This window comes from Artibeus jamaicensis, unplaced genomic scaffold, assembly GCF_021234435.1.
Source record: "Artibeus jamaicensis isolate MK-2021 breed Jamaican fruit bat unplaced genomic scaffold, CSHL_Jam_final contig_797, whole genome shotgun sequence".
NCBI lineage: Eukaryota > Metazoa > Chordata > Mammalia > Chiroptera > Phyllostomidae > Artibeus > Artibeus jamaicensis.
The window spans coordinates 27,755,455-27,773,681 of NW_026521977.1; the positions used below are offsets into that span (position 1 = coordinate 27,755,455).

Consider the following 18,227-nt stretch of genomic DNA (forward strand, 5'->3'; position numbering starts at 1 on the left):
ACACTGACAGAGGTGGAGGAATTTCAAATGGCCTCTTCACTCGTGGTAAAGCCAATGTGAGGTGTTAGGTCCATGGTTTCCTAATTCTAAGCCCCAGGATTAGAAATACCTGCTCATTCACAGACTGCTAGACACCACCAGCCCCCACTGGCCAAGACTGCCCTGTAAGGCTAGGGGTGCAGAAGACCATGGGGAGGATGCAGCTCTCTGCAGGTGGACGGGCCCCAGGGAGAAGGAGCTAAAGGGGCCAGGCTGCACAGGGCAGAGACGTAGTCCCAGGTTCACCAGTCAGAGACGTCGCCCCTCCTCCCTGGGGAAGACTGGGCTGGCGGGCAAGCCCAGTAGGTTACTATAATGGAGGCTTCCGCTACACGGGAGAAGATTATCGGCAGGGGGTAAGAAGGGTTCCCCCTATTTTACAGATGTAAAAATTGAGGTTACGTAAGAGAGGGTATCACACCTTGCCCAAGGACAACTGGTGAGGAAATGACAGGGTTGGCATTGCAACCCAAGGCTGTCTAACAGCTGGGCCTGTGGTCTTTTCACATGGCCACAGCTCTCTCTCTGAGAGAGGCACACGGCCAAGGGAAAGGTAACAAAGAGACAGCATGGGGAAGAGGACAGAGGAAAAGCAGTGGGGTGTCCAAATGTGGGTCAAGTACAGCTGGGGACAATCTCCTCTCAGAGCCAGAGCAGGAAGGGCCTTCAGGCACTGAGGACTGCAGGCCCGCTCTCACAGGGCCACCAGGATGAGCTGACGGGGTAGAAGGCAACAGAGAGTGGTGGGGACTCTGGTAAACAGAGCAGGGACAGGTCCAAAGCAAGCCCAGCCCATCTTAGCCTTGCAGCCGCACAAGTCCAGGCTCAGTCAGACCTGACCTTTCAAGAAATGCCAGAAATCAAATTATTACATGACATCCCCCTATCTGAATATGTTAGTTCAACATTTAAGAGAGTGAGCAAACACTGTTCAGGCAAAGAGAACACAACTGCTTCCTGGCTCCAGCCCACTGGCCACGCAGCCAGCGACATCTAAAAGCCTAACGAGGTCCCCTCGCAAATGTGCTCACTGCTGCGCGAGCGCCTGCGAGCGCCTGGGTGCTCCATCGGTGCGCGGGCACAGCCCTGGAAGCCCGCCCCCAGCGCCAGCAACTGGAGAGCCGGGCCTCAGGATTCCGCCGGCAGTGCCCTTTCCACAAACGTGCAGCGAGCGAGCTCACGCTCTTCTTTCTGTTCCAGGAGATGCTTTTTAAAATCGCAGTGGGGGTCTCTGCAGGGAGAAGCTGGAAATCTGCACTTTTAACAAGCCTCCCCGGGAAATTCTCAAGAGCACTAATGTGTAGGAACCACCACAGGGTCACAAGTGCAAAAAACGGAAACGCGCAGGCCCAGGTGAACTTCCAACCCTGCCCCAGACCCACCCTGAGCCAGCAAGTCGCTCCACCCCTCTGAGCCACCAAGCCCCCACCCCGCCCAGGCCCCTACCCCTGTCCCTCATCTTTAACACAGACGCGACATCGCCTGCTTCACACATTTGCCTTGAGGAGAAAATGAAGTCAGGTACGCAAGACCCGTTTGTAAACTCAAGCACTAGTTTTCCAACTTCAGGTCCCAGCCAATAAAATAGGTGGCAAGATCAATTTAGAGGGTCTTAACCAGAATCGTTTTTAATGAAAGGAATAGAAAATAGGAAGAACGCCATTTCACAGAAGTTTTTATTGAATATGCAACACACTTACGTACATGGGAATATGTGCATGTGTGAGATGCTAGGTCCCGATACATAGTGTTCTTCCCACGGGTAGTGGTTAAAAAAAGTTTTATTAAAAAATGGACTGCTCTAAACATAGCTGTAAATCTTTATGACCTTGAGTTAGGCAATTGTTTCTTAGATATGACGCCAAAAACACAAGCAGCAAAAGAAAACAATAGATATATGGGAGTTCATCAAAATTTAAAACATTTGTGCTTCAAAGGGCGTTTTAAGAAAGCCATAAAATTGGAGAAAATATTTGCAAATCTTATATCTGACTAACCTCCAGTTTCCAGGATATAAATAAAGAACTTCTGTAATTCAACAATAAAGAGGCAATCCAATTTAAAAATGGGCAAAGGAATCAAACGGATATTTCTGCAAAGATTTTCAAATGATCGGCCAATGCATAAAAAGATGCTCAACATGACTAGTGATTAGGGAAGTGCAAATCCAAAGGACAACGAGGACCCACTGCACGCCCACGAGGACAGCGCTAATCAAAAAGACGAGCAACAACAAGCACCGGCAAGGGTGCGGGAAATCAGAGCCCTCGGATCACCGATTAAAATGGTGCAGTGCCTTGGAAAACAAACTGGCAATTTCTCAAAAAGTTTAACATACAGTTACCATGCGTAACTTTGGTAGGGGTATCCTAGATTTATACCCATGGAAAATTAAACTGTGTGTCCACACAAAAAATTCACACAGAGATCTGCATAGATGGCAGCATTGTTCCTAAAAACCAAAAGCTGCAAATAAACCAAATGAGTATCAACTGATGAGTGGCTCGCCAGTGTGATATAGCCATGCACTGGAATATTACTCAGTCACGAAAAAGAAGGGAGTACTGACCCACAGGACACTGTGAGTGAATCTTGAACACATCATGCTGAGTGCATAAAGCGAGTCGCCAAAGGCCACATATTATATGATTCCATCTGTATGAAATGCTCAGGACAGGCAAATTCATAAAGGCAGAAAAATATTGGGTTGGCCCAAAAATCCACTTACTTTTTTCCATAAAACAAAAGACACATTTCTCATTTTCACCAATAACTTTATTTTTTATTTTTAATATATTTAATTGATTATGCTATTACAGTTGTCCCATTTTTCCCTCTTCACTTCCCTCTGCCCTGCACACTCCCTTCCACCCACATTCCCCCCTTTAGTTCATGTTCCTGGGCCTTACATATAAGTTCTTTGGCTTCTGCATTTCCTATACTATTCTCGCCCTCCCCCTGTCTATTTTCTACCCACCATCTATGCTACTTTTCTCTGTATCTTTTCCACCTCTCTTCCCCTCCCACTCCCCTGGTGCTATGCCCATGTGATCTCCATTTCTGTGGTTCTGTTCCTGTTCTAGTTGTTTGGTCAGTTTGTCTTTGTTTTAGGTGTTTTTATTAAAAATTGTCAGTTTGCTGTCATTTTACTATACATGTTTTTTATCTTCTTTTTCTTAGATAAGTACCTTTAACATTTTATAAAATAAGGGCTTGGTGATGACGAACTCCTTGAATTTGATCTTATCTGAGAAGCACTTTATCTGCCCTTCCATTCTAAATGAAAGCTTTGCTGGATAGAGCAATCTTGGATGTAGGTCTTTGGATTTCATGACTTGGAATACTTCTTTCCAGCCCCTTCTTGCCTGTAAGGTCTCTTTTGAGAAATCAGCTGACAGTCTGATGGGAATTTCTTTGTAGGTAAATGTCTCCTTTTATCTTGCTGATTCCCAGGTTTTCTTCTTAATTTTATTCTTGGATAATGTAATTATGATGTGCCTTGGTGTGTTCCTCCTTGGGTCCAACTTCTTTGGGACTCTCTGAGCTTCCTGGACTTCCTGGAAGTCTATTTCCTTTGCCAGGATGAGGAAGTTCTCCTTTATTATTTGTTCAAATAACTTTTCCACTTGTTGGTCTTCCTCTTCCCCTTCTGCTACCCCTATAATGTGGATGTTAGAACATTCAAAGATGTCCTGGAGGTTCCTAAGCCTCTCCTCATTTTTTTTGAATTCTTGTTTCTTTATTCTTTCCTGGTTGGATGTTTCTTTCTTCTTTCTGGTCCACTCCATTGATCTGAGTCCCAGTTTCCTTCCCATCACTCCTGCTTCCCTGTACATTTTCCTTTATTTCACTTAGTGTAGCCTTCATTTTTTCATCCAATTTGCAACCAAATTCAACCAATTCTGTGAGCATCCTGATTACCAGTGTTTTGAACTGTGCATCTGATAAGTTGGCTATCTCTTCATCGCTTAGTTGTATTTTTTCTGGAGCTTTGATCTGTTCTTTCCTTTGGGCCATTTTGCTTTTGTATTGATGCTCCTGTTACGTAGAGAGGGGCGGGGCCTCAGGTGTTTACCAGGGTGGGGCAACTCACATCGTCATGTTGTGATGCTGTGTGTGGGGCAGGGGTCTGAGAGGGAACAATGGCACTTGCTCTGCTCTCTGCCATGTTTCAGTCACTTTCCCCATTTCCCCCAAGCAAACTGGGCCCTTATGGTGCTGGTTCCCAGATGGGTGGGCTTGTGTACATTCTAGGACCCTGTGGGTCTGTCCAACGAACTCGCCTGTGAGTCTGGGAGTCTCTCCTGGCCCCTCACCCCCACAGATGTTTTCGATGAGAGGTTTGAGGCATTATTTCCCCGCGCTGGGGCTCTGGGTTGCACAGTCCATCTCACTCCCGAGTTGTTTCTCCCAGTTTATCTGCACGCAAATGTGGGACCACCAACTCCACAATCCGCCACCTTGCGGGGTCCACCAGCCATGGCCTTTTTCACCTGGGCCCTCTACCACCACTTTGCCTTGAATCCTCTGGGCTGGCTGGGTGTCCCCGCCCCTCCTACCAGTCTGGGTGAGTGTGTCTTCTTTAACTCCTTGGTTGTCAGACTTCCATACCGTTCGATTTTCTCTCAGTTCTGGTTGTTTTTTTTGTTTTTAAATTGTTGTCCTCCTTTTGGTTGTGCGAGGAGGCACAGTGTGTCTACCTATGCCTCCATCTTGGCCAAAAGTCTCTCATCAATAACTTCATTAATATGGATATTTTGTGTATGTCAGCTATCTCCCACATGGTAGAACATAGATTGTTCTCACTTAATGTCTTGATTCGATCGCTATCAACTTCCACTGGTCTCCTCAACCATGGAGCATCATTCAGGAGAAGTCTACAACGAGAAACTCCGCAAACCACCTTTATCACAGCGCCTTCTCCATACACTGCACAAATTTATTGTGTGTTTTAGTTGCATTTTTACCTTTCTTGAAATAATAAAGCATAAGTGCTGAAAAATGCATATTTTCTTCCATCTTCAATAATAAAATGACTACACAAAAATTTACCAATTTGGATATTTTTAAATGTACGATGAAATAACAGCTGTCACAATACAGTCTAACCAAATTGTTTCAAATGAAGTTAAAGACAAACTAAGTGCTACCAAAGCCATCTTATGGAAAAAAACAAATGAAACTTTTGGCCAGCCCATAGACTCGTGTTCGCCATGGACTAGAGGCAGGAGGTCATGGGAAGTGACTGCTTGATGGGGTTTCTTTTGGGGGTGGCAAAAGTTTTCTGAAACTAAATAATGGTGATGGTTGCACACCTTTGTAAATATACCAAAAACCACTAAACAATACACTTTAAAACAGTGGATTTTACTTGAATTATATCTCAAAGACACTATTCTGAAACATTGCGACGTGGGAGTTACTCGTGCTAAAGAAGATGAGACAGAAAGAAAAGAAACAAGGAAGAGACGCTAAGATTGTGAAGGGGCTGGGAGTCGCAGGGGGTGGGCTTCCTGCTCCCACAGCTCCGCCCCATGACTAAGACCACGCCCATGGAATGAATGAATGAATGAGGGAATGGATGAACCCCGTCCACACTCTGCAACGGTATGGTCAGCTGGTACAATCTCACCAAGGGGCAATTTGGCAACATCTATTAAAAACTAAAAATGTTTCTACCCTTGGCCTCGGACTTTTTATTTTGGGGATTGTAACCTCAAAAACATTCCCCAGAAGGGGTCACGATAGAGTCCATTCATGGCTACATTATTTGTAATTGGAGGGAAATGAGTAAATAATGTCTGGTAATTGAGGAATAATTGAGTGATAATCATGATATAGTCATACACGGGATATGGGGCGCATCTAGTTACCCGAGAATTAGTATTAAATGAGGGGTGGGGTCGTACAAACAGCATGAACAGGGAAGAAAGGATAGCTTCTTCACAGCAGAAGAATCCTAATAAACTGGGTAATCTCAAAGCATCTCCGTCAGATATGTATTGATTACAAAGGGGGGGAGATCGCAAGTTTGCAGGAGAGAAACCCAACAGACGCCACCCAATGCAGCAGTCAAGCTCAGCATTGCCTGTGATCTGACACTCGGCTAGCACGTGCCCCTGCGAGAGACACAGTACTTCTGGGGTGTTCTTGCCCAAAACACACAATCGCAATCTAATCGTGCAAAACACAGCAGACAAAACCAGAGGAATATTCTAGAAAATAAGTGACCAGTGCTCTTCAAAAGTGTTAAGGTCGAGAGAGACATAGACGCGCTGAGGCTGCGGCTGCCTCCGCCACACGAAACCAGAGAGGCCTGCCCACAGCCTGCAGCGAGGGGAGGGGCCGGACACTGGGAGTCCAAGAGCAGAGTGTGACCGAGTAGTACTGCACCGATGTCGATTTCTTAGTTTAGGTCCCTGTGTCCAGGCTGCGCAGGATGTTAACCTGAGGGAAGGCTGAGTGAAGAATATGAAGGGCACTCTACTATTTTTGCAACTTTTCTACATCTAATTATTTCAAAATTTAAACATAATGGCTCCTATAATCCTGGTTTTGCACAAAAAATTATAAGCTTGTGAATATTTGCTGGTTGTCTCTCTGTACTAGATTAAATTGTATTCCTCCAAAACTGATGCGCATCTGGAATCCCAGAACGCGGCTTTCTTTGGAAACAGGCTGTGTGCACATGCAATTAGTTGAGACGAGGTCACGCCCTGGCCATGTGGCCCAGTTGGTTGAAGCATTGTTCCATGATCAAAGGGTTTCGGGTTCCATCCTCGATCCAGGAGCATACGAGAGGCAAGCAATCGATGTTTCTCTCTCACATCAATGTTTCTATCTCTTTCTTTCTCTCTCCTCTGCTCTTTCTCTAAAGGCAGTGAAAAAAATCTCCTTGGGTGAGGATGTAAAAAAAAGCTTTTTTAAAAGATGGGGTCACACTGGACTAGGAGGGCTCCAACTCCAACGGCAGGTGGGTGACAGGAAGGCCGTGGTAAAGCGCACACGTGGGAGAGCACCGTGTGAGGACAGAGGCAGAGGCTGGGGGGACGCAGCCACAAGCCAAAGACCCAGAGCGTTGGCAGCCAGCACCAGCAGCTAGGAAAAGATGCAGGGAGCAGACTCACGCTCAAAGCTCCGGGAGAAACCAACCTTGACTTCAGACTCCAGACACCAAAGCTACAAGAAGAAATTCCTGTTGTCTTAATCCCCCACACATTGGTGGCGACTCGCGGCAGCACCAGGAAACCAACGTCTTCCTGGCCAGCACTGCCCACCCCTCGCCCCGGTCCCAAAGCCCCAGTTCTCCATGAGGATCCCTGGGGTTCAGTGAAGCTGACCTGCTCCAGTCCCCACTGGCTTAGGCCAGTCAGCACATCCCGTGCCTCAGGCCTCTGAGATGGGTTCAGGGATGGGTGTGTGACCCAGTTTCAGGCAAGGGGACTTGAGGGCACATTTGCTGCCAACTTCCGAGAAAGAAGCATCCTCACTTCCAGAAGAAACTGTCTCATTAGACTTGACTAAGGACGCCAACATGCTGTATTATAAGGGGAACCAGCCTCCAAATGAAAAGAACAAAACAGGAGGCAGAATGGAGAGAGAAAAATATTGGTCCATCCAGGGGCAGCTGGATCAAGCCTCACCTGAAACTCTGGACTTTCAGCTCTGGACTTTTGAGTTATGTAAGCCACTTATTTCCCTTCTGGTTCTAAACCAGTGGATTAAAGAGCCTTGACTAAATTATGTAAGGTCAGATTCATGGAAACAAATCTGTCATCACAACTAGGGTTCCCATCCTAGCTTAGTTCTGTCTCCCTGTGTTGGTTTCTCAGCTTAGCAGCCTCCATGGAAAGAAAGCATCTGTTTTATAACAGTCAGGTGTCTGCTGCAGTGATGCTGTGTAACAAGCAACCTCAGAAATCTCAATTGCTTACAATAGCAATTATTCATTTTGTAGTTGTAGATCTATGTGTTAGTTGGGGATTGGTTGATATCGGCTGGGTTACGGTGGTCTTGAGTCTTCTGGTTGGGTTTAGTTTGCTCCACATTCTCCACCCTAGGACTCCTGATTTTGTTGGTCCAGGGTGGGGACTGGGATTCTGCCTTTTTAAAAGTCCCAGGTGATGCTGGTAAGGACCAGTGGCGATGATCAAGAATGAAATTAGGAGACTCAACCTCCCTGAGCCACATTCTCATTTCTAAAATGACAATTCCACCTGCCATGCAGACTCTTCCTGGCACCCTCCAGGAGTAAGGGGATGTGAGGTTGTGCCTTTTCTCACCCTGACTGCCCGCCCACCCCACCCCTTCCCCACCCCCAGGAAAGGGCTCACTGTTGGGCCAGCTGAGAGATAAGAAGCAAATATCACAATGCAAGTACAGCTTCCCATTAACTGTTTTAAACTGCTCCCTGCAATAATGTTGGTGTAATCCATAAGATTCAATTATGGCTATCAGGTAATTAGGCACACCACAGCGAGGCGATTGCATAATTAATGCTCAGCACCCATGCAGCAGGTTCCGAGAGTGGTGCCGGTAACACCACTCACCCACCCCCACCTCTGGGAGAGGAACGGAGGACCCAACACAGGGGGCTGCCCTCCCCACAGGTTCTGAGGAGAATGTTCTCAGGAAATGAGCTCTAGAGCCGCGGCGAGGGGACAGAGCATGTGCAGCCAAAAGAGCCTGAGCCAGTGACTGCCAGGGAGCCCTCACACCTACCACAGGGCTCCAATAGTCAGGTTTATCCTCCAGGACAGAGTTCAAATCCTGCCTCTGCCAGCAATCAGCTGTACAGTATCAGGCACTCACCTAATGTTTTAAGGCCTCGACTTCCTCATCTGTTAAAGAAGGGAATCAATAACTACTACCTCCTAGGATGTTATGAAAACTGGATGAGAAAGTTTGCATACTGCTTCTACAGTTCCTGCAGGGCTATCTTTATTCTCTCTCTGGGCCTCAGGGCCCTGGTCTGTACAACGAGGAAAGTCCCACCCAGCCTAAGCTTGAAGGGCCTTCGAGCAAATAGACGAGGTGGCCCATGTGCACGGGGAGGTGGGAGCACTCGCTGACATGCCACTGTGTCTTAGCTACCACGTGCCAGGCTTTCTGCCCAACCCTCCAGGACACAGCTGCATAGAGCCCCCAGGTCCTGCCCTCCAGAGGGGGCAGCAGGTGATTGAACCCACTCAAGGACAGAAATCTAATGGTTTAGGTGGATAGAACAGAGAATGATTCCCTGAGCCACGATCTGCAATATTCAAATGAGCCTCGAGTGACACAAAAGAGAAGACATAGTCCAAGAAGGTTGTCGAAACAGTGCAGGTGAGAGAGGAGAGTGAGACCTCAGAGAAAGGGGACGAGGTGGCCGCTCAGACCAGAGCAGGGGCTGCAAGGCCGGCGAACAGGCCTATGTCAGAAAGATGGGCCTTCTCTCGTCATCCTTACATGTCCCAGTTGCCAAACACACATCCACATAGGCACACACGCAGAGGCACATATAGACAGACACACAGGTGCAGGCACAGACACACGCCTGCACATGTGCATGCGTGCACCCTTAAACTAGCACAAGCAGGCTCACACCTGGAGACGTGAAGTGTTGTCAACATGCAAGCACAAGTATGCACAGAGATGCATACACACGTGATGCATGCACACAAGCGTAAATAAAGCACACACAGACACACGCATGCACGCTCACTCAGTGATACCTCAGAATCCACCAGCCTCTGAGAAATAGACACTGTCCATTTTCCCACGACCCTTTCCAGCTGAGCATGTGATTCCAAAACTGTCCACAAGAGGGTGCTCAGGAACTAGAATTCAAGAGGTCCGGGCCCTCCGACGCTCGGAATCCAGAGTTTAGAGGTTCCTGTGACCCTGCATTTCATAACTGGGAAAGCTGACGTTCTGAGAGGGAGGGCACTTGCTTGCCCTGTCTCGCTAGGGAGACTATGGTCAGGAAGGGAGGAGAGGATAGGGCATTGTCACTATCCCGATGGAGAGGGACAATTAGAGATATGGAAGGTAAGGTCCCCTGAGGTTGTTAAACGCTGTCCCTAACTTACCGTGACCCTGGGAAAGTGACTTGGCTTCCCCGTGTCTCAGTTTTCTCAACTGTGAGGAAGCTGCTCTCTGTCATGCCCACTTCCCCAGTCCCTCTGGAGGCCCCTAGACAGACCCTTCCCTTATCCATACACATACAGGTCCCTGGTTCTCTGCTCGTTGCACCCTTTCCGGTCTCCTGCCGTCACCTCCCCAGGCAGGACACAAGTGCCCACCCCATCACTATTTTAGTTATACCACATTATCGCTACTTGTTGCTACTTGAAACTGTCTGATTTATGCGCTTACATGTTTATTTTGTCTCCTCCAGGAGAATGTAAACCTCATGAGAGCCCTGGGGTGTCCTGTATCCCTCCATCCCCCACTTTTCTGTCATCCCTCGCACCCAGAACATTGCTGGCACCCAGTGGGCTGCGGTAAGCATTAACTTCCTGGCCTGGCTGGAGAGGAGTCCCAGCTGTGTGCTGGTGCTACCCTCTAGTGGCACTGAGTCCCCATCGCACCTGGCTTTTTAACGTCCCCTCCCACGTGTCACCAACCCCCAGGACACATCTCTGCGGGACCCTGGGGAGGGAGGTGAGGGAATCTGTTCCCAGGGCTTAACCCTCGATTCAGACCAGTTGGGGACCCTCTCTGGCACCTAGTATTTGAACAGCCACAATTAACAAAGATGAGTTTAGTGTACGCTGTGGGCTCTGTCCTGGAAGGGACACCTCGGGGCAGAAATATGACGGTGTCTGTCTCCACGGAGTCTAATGAGAGAGCGAGATAAGCCAGCCCAACAGTCCCACCTCCCGGGCAACAATCCAGGACGGACAGATAAAATTATCTGGCCTAAAAACTCCCCAGAGTAATTGTCACCCCTTTCCCCACCCACTGATAAGCACTGAGCAGTCACATTTTTATGCGAAGCATGTGTTCCTGAAGACCTTGCATAATTCGAAATGTGCATAATTCCAGACTAATTCTGCCATAAAAATGGATGCAAAGCAGAAAGAATGTGGTGCATAAATCTACCCCCATTGTGGCATATTTTTGCTTTAATGCTGCTTTTTATTTTCCTGGCATTATCTCTAATATTTCACAGCACGCTCTCTGCTGAATTAACGGCGCAGCATTTCCTGCTGGTGGTTTGGCCTTCTTCATAACCTTTCATCACATCACTTTCTTTCCAACGTTATTGATTTTCAGGTGCCTTTCTCAGCGCCTCCACTTAAAGAACACTCGGATGACATTGGGACGGGATGCAGATAAGAGATTTAAAGTTATCACGAGTGCGGATGCTGAGGAAGCGGCATGATCGTCTCCAGAATTCCCCACCGTAATTAGAAATTTGGATGCATGCAAACCACAGTGCATGCACATAGAGGGCAGGTATTTCTATTTAATAACCAGAGCGACATCACCCCATGGCGGGTTTACAATTCCCAGTTAACAGCTCACTTAGCTCCTCCAACTCTTGGAAGTTGTGCAATTCTGACCACTTTTTTAACTGGGGAGTTTTGCATTATTCCCAACTTAGTGCATAAACGTTTATTAGCACGTGTAGGTTGCATCTTCCCGAAGCCACATAGTTGACGTTCTCATGAACCAGGACCTCGCCCCTGATGATCTTGCTGAGGGGCGCAGAGCACGACCACACCCAATAACTGCGGATCCGGATTGGACGTCAGCAGTTCCAGCCACCTGCCCCGTAGCCCCAAGGGGGCCCTTTTGGAGGCAGCATCCACAGAGCCCCCCACCCCCCCTCCAAGTCCACTCCCAGGGGTCCTTCTGTCCCTTCCTGCCCCCTCGTCACATCAGCATTTGGTTCAAGTTGTCCCATGCTGTTCCCGCTGCCCCCTCCTCAACACAGAGCCTGAAGGGGATTTAGACCAGTGATGGGGGCGAGGGGAGATGAAGGGAACGAGGACTGAGTACCCAGCACCTACAAGACACCAGACTTTCCACGGGGCCAAGAGCAGCCGCTTGGCACACGAGGCCTGTGAATTGTCTGTTTGGCCTTCCGCTGCCTGGGATTGTTTGCTTTCCTTCTTTTTAATTTTTATTGACTTTTAAAGAGGAGAAAAGAGAAAGAGAAACATGGATTTGTTGTTCCACTCATTCGTGCAGTCATTGGCTGACTCACGTACGTGCCCTGACCCAGGATCAAACCCACAACCCTGGCGTGTCCGGACTTCATTCTGACGGACTGGGTGGCCTGCCCGGGGCCCATAATTGCTTTCTGAAAGGTCCCTCTGTGTGGCCAGAAGAAGGCCCCAGAAGAGGAAGGGCCAGATCCCGGGAGCGGGAGGAGGGGCTGGCTCTGAACCCACCCGCTGGGCCCTGTCCTGCTTCCACTCCCACCCGACCTTAATTAAGCAAATTCTCATCCGGGACGCAGCCCCTCTCTGCCACCGGTGTAGAATCTAGGGGGTAAAAACACCACCTACCTCGTGTTACCAACGAAAAGGGCTTGTTTGCCTGCACACGTTTAAGCCCAATAAAATGCAAAGAGGAATTTGCAGCCCAGAAAGTGAAGGTTTCCTTTTAAGGAAACGGTGTCATTCTGGGAGTCACAGGTGAGCTTGCGCTCAAAGATCTGGTCCTGCAGGGCTTCCAAGGGGCTGAGTCCCCCAGCGCACTAAGCAAGTTGGGGACATGGTTCGGGTCATGGTCTCTACTGGCCGTCTGGAGCCTGGGTGGGGACGGTTGATCGTTGTTTCTGGTCCTGGCATCAGCCCTGGCATTCTGTTGTCTGGTTTTGCAAAAATGTGCTCAGTGGAGTTGTGTCAGACTTGAAACACCACTGACCTCGATGCTATCTCCAACCTGACCGAAACTGTTTCTCTGGTCAACAGACCCGAGGCTTTGCTCCTGAGATTATCTGCTGCTGACCAGAACGTCCTTCCCCTAAGGGCTTCCTGACCAGGGGAGTGGGCGGACCAGGCAGAAGGCAGTGGGTGGGTCGGGGTGGGGTGCGGGAGGAGGCCAGCGTGAATCAAAAGGAAAGAAAGGAGAATGAGTCACAGAGAAATGAAGCTTCCGCGTGTTAGAATGCAGTCCCCCGGGTCAAACTGTGGCACCAAATACGGGACAGGGTGCCCATTTACTGGGGTGTGTGAGGGCCAGCGTCAGAATCCGGGTTCCACCTCTCAGAGCGGGTGTGGTGCAATGTTAGACGGCGACCCGGCTGGGAGGACTCCACCCGCAGATGAACACTTCACAGGGGAGAAGCATGGGGAATCGCTAGCTGAGGAGGGCGGGGGTGGGGGGCTTACTCTGCTTTTGCCCAAGTGTCTGTCAAGTCACCTTCTGATTTAAGAGTTCGGCGGCTTGGACAGGAGCCAGACGGCCTCTTTGCCACCCGGGTGATCCTGGATTCAGGCCAGCCCCATCCACCGGGCCTGCCCGGCCGGCACAGCCAGAGAATCTGCAAAGTTGCCTGGGGAGCAGGTTGGGCGGACCCAGAGACACATTCCTCCTACCTGTCAGGAGACGGCGGCATTGCCCCCAAGGCCATGGCCACGGCCTGGACTGGACCCAGGGGCGTCCAACCCGCAGCCTGCAGATGCGTGCAGCCCAGGACAGCTATGAATGCGACCCAACACAAAATCAGAAATTTACTTAAAACATTATGAGACTTTTTGTTTTCATTAGTGTTTGTGTTTATTCCGCGTGTGGCCCAAGACACCCCTTCTTCCAGTGTGACCCAGAGACGCCAAAAGGCTGGACACCCCTGTACCCTGCCCATCCCCACCAAGCATTGTTTACCCCCGCGGCACCATTTTACACTCCTTGCTCCCTCTGGGCCTCAACTTTCCCCGCCGAAAAATGGGCAGCCTGGGCTGCCCCAGCTGCTTCAGTTAAGCATTCACAGAACGTGGGGATTCGTTCTCCACCTTTCACTTCCTACCCCAGCGTGGGTGCCGGGGGGTGAGGTACACTGATTTCCTACTGTTTGCTGGGCTCCCAAGTACCAGAAGGGGGAGCCCCGCGGAACAGTGCGGGGGAGGCCTTCCGAAGGAGAGGGTGGGGTGTGTAACCCTAGGTTAAAAACTCGGAGGCGGGGCTCGGCCCTTGTCGCCGGTCTCCTGCTGTTGGGGTCACCCTTCCTTCACATCCTCGTCTCCCAGCAGACAAGGAGGCTCCTGAGGGCCAGCAGAGACCCAGACTTTCCTCGCTGAATCCCCAGCACCTGGGCGCTGGGGCCATTTCCTGACCGGACAGAGAAAGGGCGGGTTTCCCCCCCCCCGGGCAGGAGCCAGGAAGGTAACCTGTTCCCGGCCTGTGGCCTGTTCAGCGTGGTCCGAGTGACCACACAGGACCGAACCGTGCAGCCCCAAAGGAGCAGCCCCAGACTCACCCTCGGCCCCCTCTTCCCTCCCTTCTCGGGGCCCACAGCCCCCTCCTTCCACCCCCTCCCCGTCCCCACTGCCTGTCCCCTCTCCTGGAAAGCCTGTCACTTCGGGCTCTCTGACTCACTTTGGACTGGCCGGAGAGACGCGGGCTGCCCCAGTGACAGAGAAGGGTCCCCGGTGTGGTTTCTCCGAACCCAGGTCCCCGTGTCAGCCCTGAAATTTCTCCTCCTTCGGGAAAGCTGGGAACGCTGTGAGGGAAAGTCCGCGACACAAAGAAACAGCATTAAATGTTTGCCGCAGCCCTGGCCAGGGGGTCAGTGGGTTGGGGCATCATCCCATCGCCAGAATGCTGTAGGTTCAGTTCCCGGGCAGGGCACATACCTAGGCTGTGGGTTCGATCCCCAGTCAGGCCACACACGGGGAGGCAAAAACTGATGTTTCCCTCTCACATCCACATCTCTCTCTCTGTGTCTCTCTCTCTCTCCCCCTTGTCTCTCTCTCTCTCTAAAATCAATAGACATATCCTCAGGTGGGGATTTAAAAAAAGTCTGCCACATCCATCTCTGGTTCTCCCGCCTGTGCACCTTGAAGCCTGGAGAACCTCCCTCCACACGTGTCCGAATAGTCTCCACCTGTCACACTGGGTTCAAGGGTCACCACTTCCCCAGGAAAGTGACTGTTGGCCCGTTAGGACTTTCTCCCCTGGGTTGCTGTGATCACAGGTGGCAGGAGGAACCGCTCAGTGAAGGGCCCATGGCAGGTCTTGGCCTGGCTTTGCCTACTGTCTTGCAAGTCACCGTCAGCCCCTGGGGCTTCTCTTCCACCTGAGGGATGGACGTGAGCATAGGGGCCATTTAGGCTCACCCGCCCTGGGGGTCATCCCCCCACTAGCCAGTGAGCTCATGGGACACTGAGGGGTCAGCATGTTTGTTGAGGACATCAGTGAATGAATTCAGAGCTGGAGACACTCAGACCCAAAGCTCTTTCAGAATTAAACCTCTGAGCGTCCTCGGCCCTGCAACTGCCCTTCCTGCTCCTGGCCCAGGAACAAGCCGTCAGCCGCCAGCCAGCCCCACCCCCAGCACGGCCCCGGGTGAGACGGCCAAACGCTGACGGTCTGTCCACTCTCTGTCCTTTTTTCCCAATGTAATAACGAACCATGGGGGCAAACACAGTGATTTCAAATACTTATTCAATGTCTACTGCAGGCCAGGCACGGGGCTCTGGGTTTCCACGTGAATCATCTCATTTAATCCTGGTGCCAATCCATGAGGTAGGTCCATGATTAGCTCCCACTTCTCAGGCCAGGAAATGAGGCCGAAAGAGGTTAAATTTGCCCAAGGTCATATAGCAAGCTAGTGATGGAATTTTGGAACCTTATGAAATCATTTTTTGTGCATTTGTATTGCAATATTTTTGCATTCTTTTAGTCCTCTCTCAGGCTTTGCATTTTTGTTTTTTAATTTCATGTCCTAATCTATTTTCAGTCTGTGATGCTCAGTTTGTTTGGCACTATTTCTTGTCTTCCTCTCTAAGAAAGACAGTAGAAATATTCTGGAAAACTTATGAAAACATAGCTAAATAGGTAAAGTGGACATGGATGACTGAGAATGAATTTTTTAAATGAAATAACCTAGGAAGCAGGAAAAAATTGCTTTCAAAACGCATATGGAAACTGCAAGATCTCCCCAGGGTGCAAGAATCTTCTCAAGATGTGAGCTGGTGGCTGTGAGCGTTCACTTCCGACCAAATTCCTTTCAGCTGATCCACTTGAAACCTAGAGGGGGAAAAAAAGCTTTAAAATGTGTTACAACTTTGTCAGACAAGCACACAGTTGCTGGAAAATGTTTAGAAATTAAAAGCCCACACTAACCGGGCAGGGACGATACCATGATCCAGAAGGTGGTTTCCTCTGGGCGAGGCTGGTGCGTTGCACTCAGGTGTGCTGACCCCTGCAATTTCCCCAAATGTGGGAGGCTCGACCGCATAACTAGTGCTGGTGGGGGGCTGCATTTGCGCCGTCCCCTGACTTTGGGTTTTAGACATTAGGCCGTGAGGTTCTCTTTTGTGCTGCGTTCAAGCGCTAACCTTCCCACCAGATGATTCTTCTGTGTAGTGTCTTTTCCTTTCGGCTTTGGGGGGCAGCCCCGGAGTTTCTACCTGAGAACATGCAGTCGTGCCTGAAACACCATCCACCCATTTCTTCCAACTCATTCTTTCTCCAAATCTAACAATCCTACCTATTTAAAAAAAGGAATTAAAAGCCCAGAAACCTGGAGGTGAACATGAAGCATAAAGACGTGCCAATAAAAGCTAAAATTTTAGAAGTTGCAGAGCCACCCTGCGGTACATAAAACTAATATTTGAGTAAACAGGGGCCAGAATTACTGTTTTAACTAACTTTTACTGGTGTCGGTCTTACTGACATACAATTGAATACAATAAAATGTCCAGATTTTTTTTAGCAGAGTTCAAGTTCTGACAAATATATACCCATATAACAACTATACAATCAAAATATTGATTGATCTTGACATCAGTAAGAGACCGAACATTTCCATCACCCCAGAAGTTTCTTTGTTCCTCTTTGTAATCAACCCGCCCACCCCGACCCATGACCTGCCCTCTCTGATCAGAATCGGTTCCAGAATTTCATACCCGTGGAGCCGTGCAGCACGTCCTCTTTTGCACCTGCCTTCTTTCACTCGTTAGGATATTTTTGGAAGGCGTCTACTTTGTGATGCGGACAAAGCAGTCCTTTCACTTTGCGGGCGTGCCCCCTGCACGAACACGCCACGCCTGCTGGCTCACTCTTCTCTTGATGGGCACGTGGATTGCCTCCCGTTTTCACTACTATGAATAGCTTCCTATGAGTCTTAGTTTGGCCTGAGTCTTAGTTTTAATATCATTTTGCATTTCTCTTGGGTGAACACCTAACAATGAGATTGGGAGGTCATGTGGGAAATGTATGTTTAACTGTATTTGAAATCGGCACACAAGTTTCCAAAGTGACTCCAACATTTTACTTTCCCCCAGCAGCGTACAAGAATTCCAGTTGCTCCCCATTCTGGAAAATATTTTATAGTGTCAGCTTTTTACTTTTTTTTTTTTAATCCTAGGAGGTAAGAAGTTGTATCTCATTGTTCAACCAAATTGTTTTTTATCCAATAATCGGCTTTCTTCTCAACATCAATTCTACAATAACGTAACAGGGTGCAGCCAAGAGGGGGCCCCAAAAAGGGATTTGTAATGGGGTCCAGAACTCAAGGTGTCTAGGAAATATTAGATGTCCTCACCCCTTCCCTCCCACAGGTGTGAGCTGAGGAAGGGATAAATGGAGCAGGACCATTGAGAGCTGTTTTGTACAGCAAAGGCTTTGTAGCTAACCTCTGGCATGGTCATTTAACATATCTATAACCTTTAACTGGCTACATAAATATGTTAAATAGCTGTGGCCCTGCTCTGAGCCAGGGGGATGGAAGTGACTTCCACCCAAGATGTAACTGGGGGCAGGTCTCCTGAGTTACAGCACCTGCATGAGAGCTTAGAGATGATTGGCTCCATGACATGGGGCCACACCTGCCCAGACTCACAATGGCAGCCCAGGAAACTTAGAATAATACTGAAATCCTGGAAGTGTAGTTGATTGTAGGAGGAGTCGGAAATGGGGCTGCAAAGGAGAACTGGCGCAGGGATTTAAAACACAGACATGGCAGCCATTGGAGCACTACCACACAGCTTTGCCAGAGTAGGGACCCCTGCAGCCATGTGAAGGGGAGG

General features: G+C 49.3%; 1 non-coding gene across 1 annotated transcript; it reads left to right on the forward strand.

Annotated features, from left to right (window-relative positions):
* The first annotated feature begins 16,312 nt into the window (after positions 1 to 16,312).
* LOC119064502 (U1 spliceosomal RNA) lies at positions 16,313 to 16,475 on the forward strand. Its single transcript, XR_005085418.2, has one exon. It is a non-coding gene; the product is annotated as a U1 spliceosomal RNA (small nuclear RNA).
* The last annotated feature ends 1,752 nt before the right edge of the window (positions 16,476 to 18,227 follow it).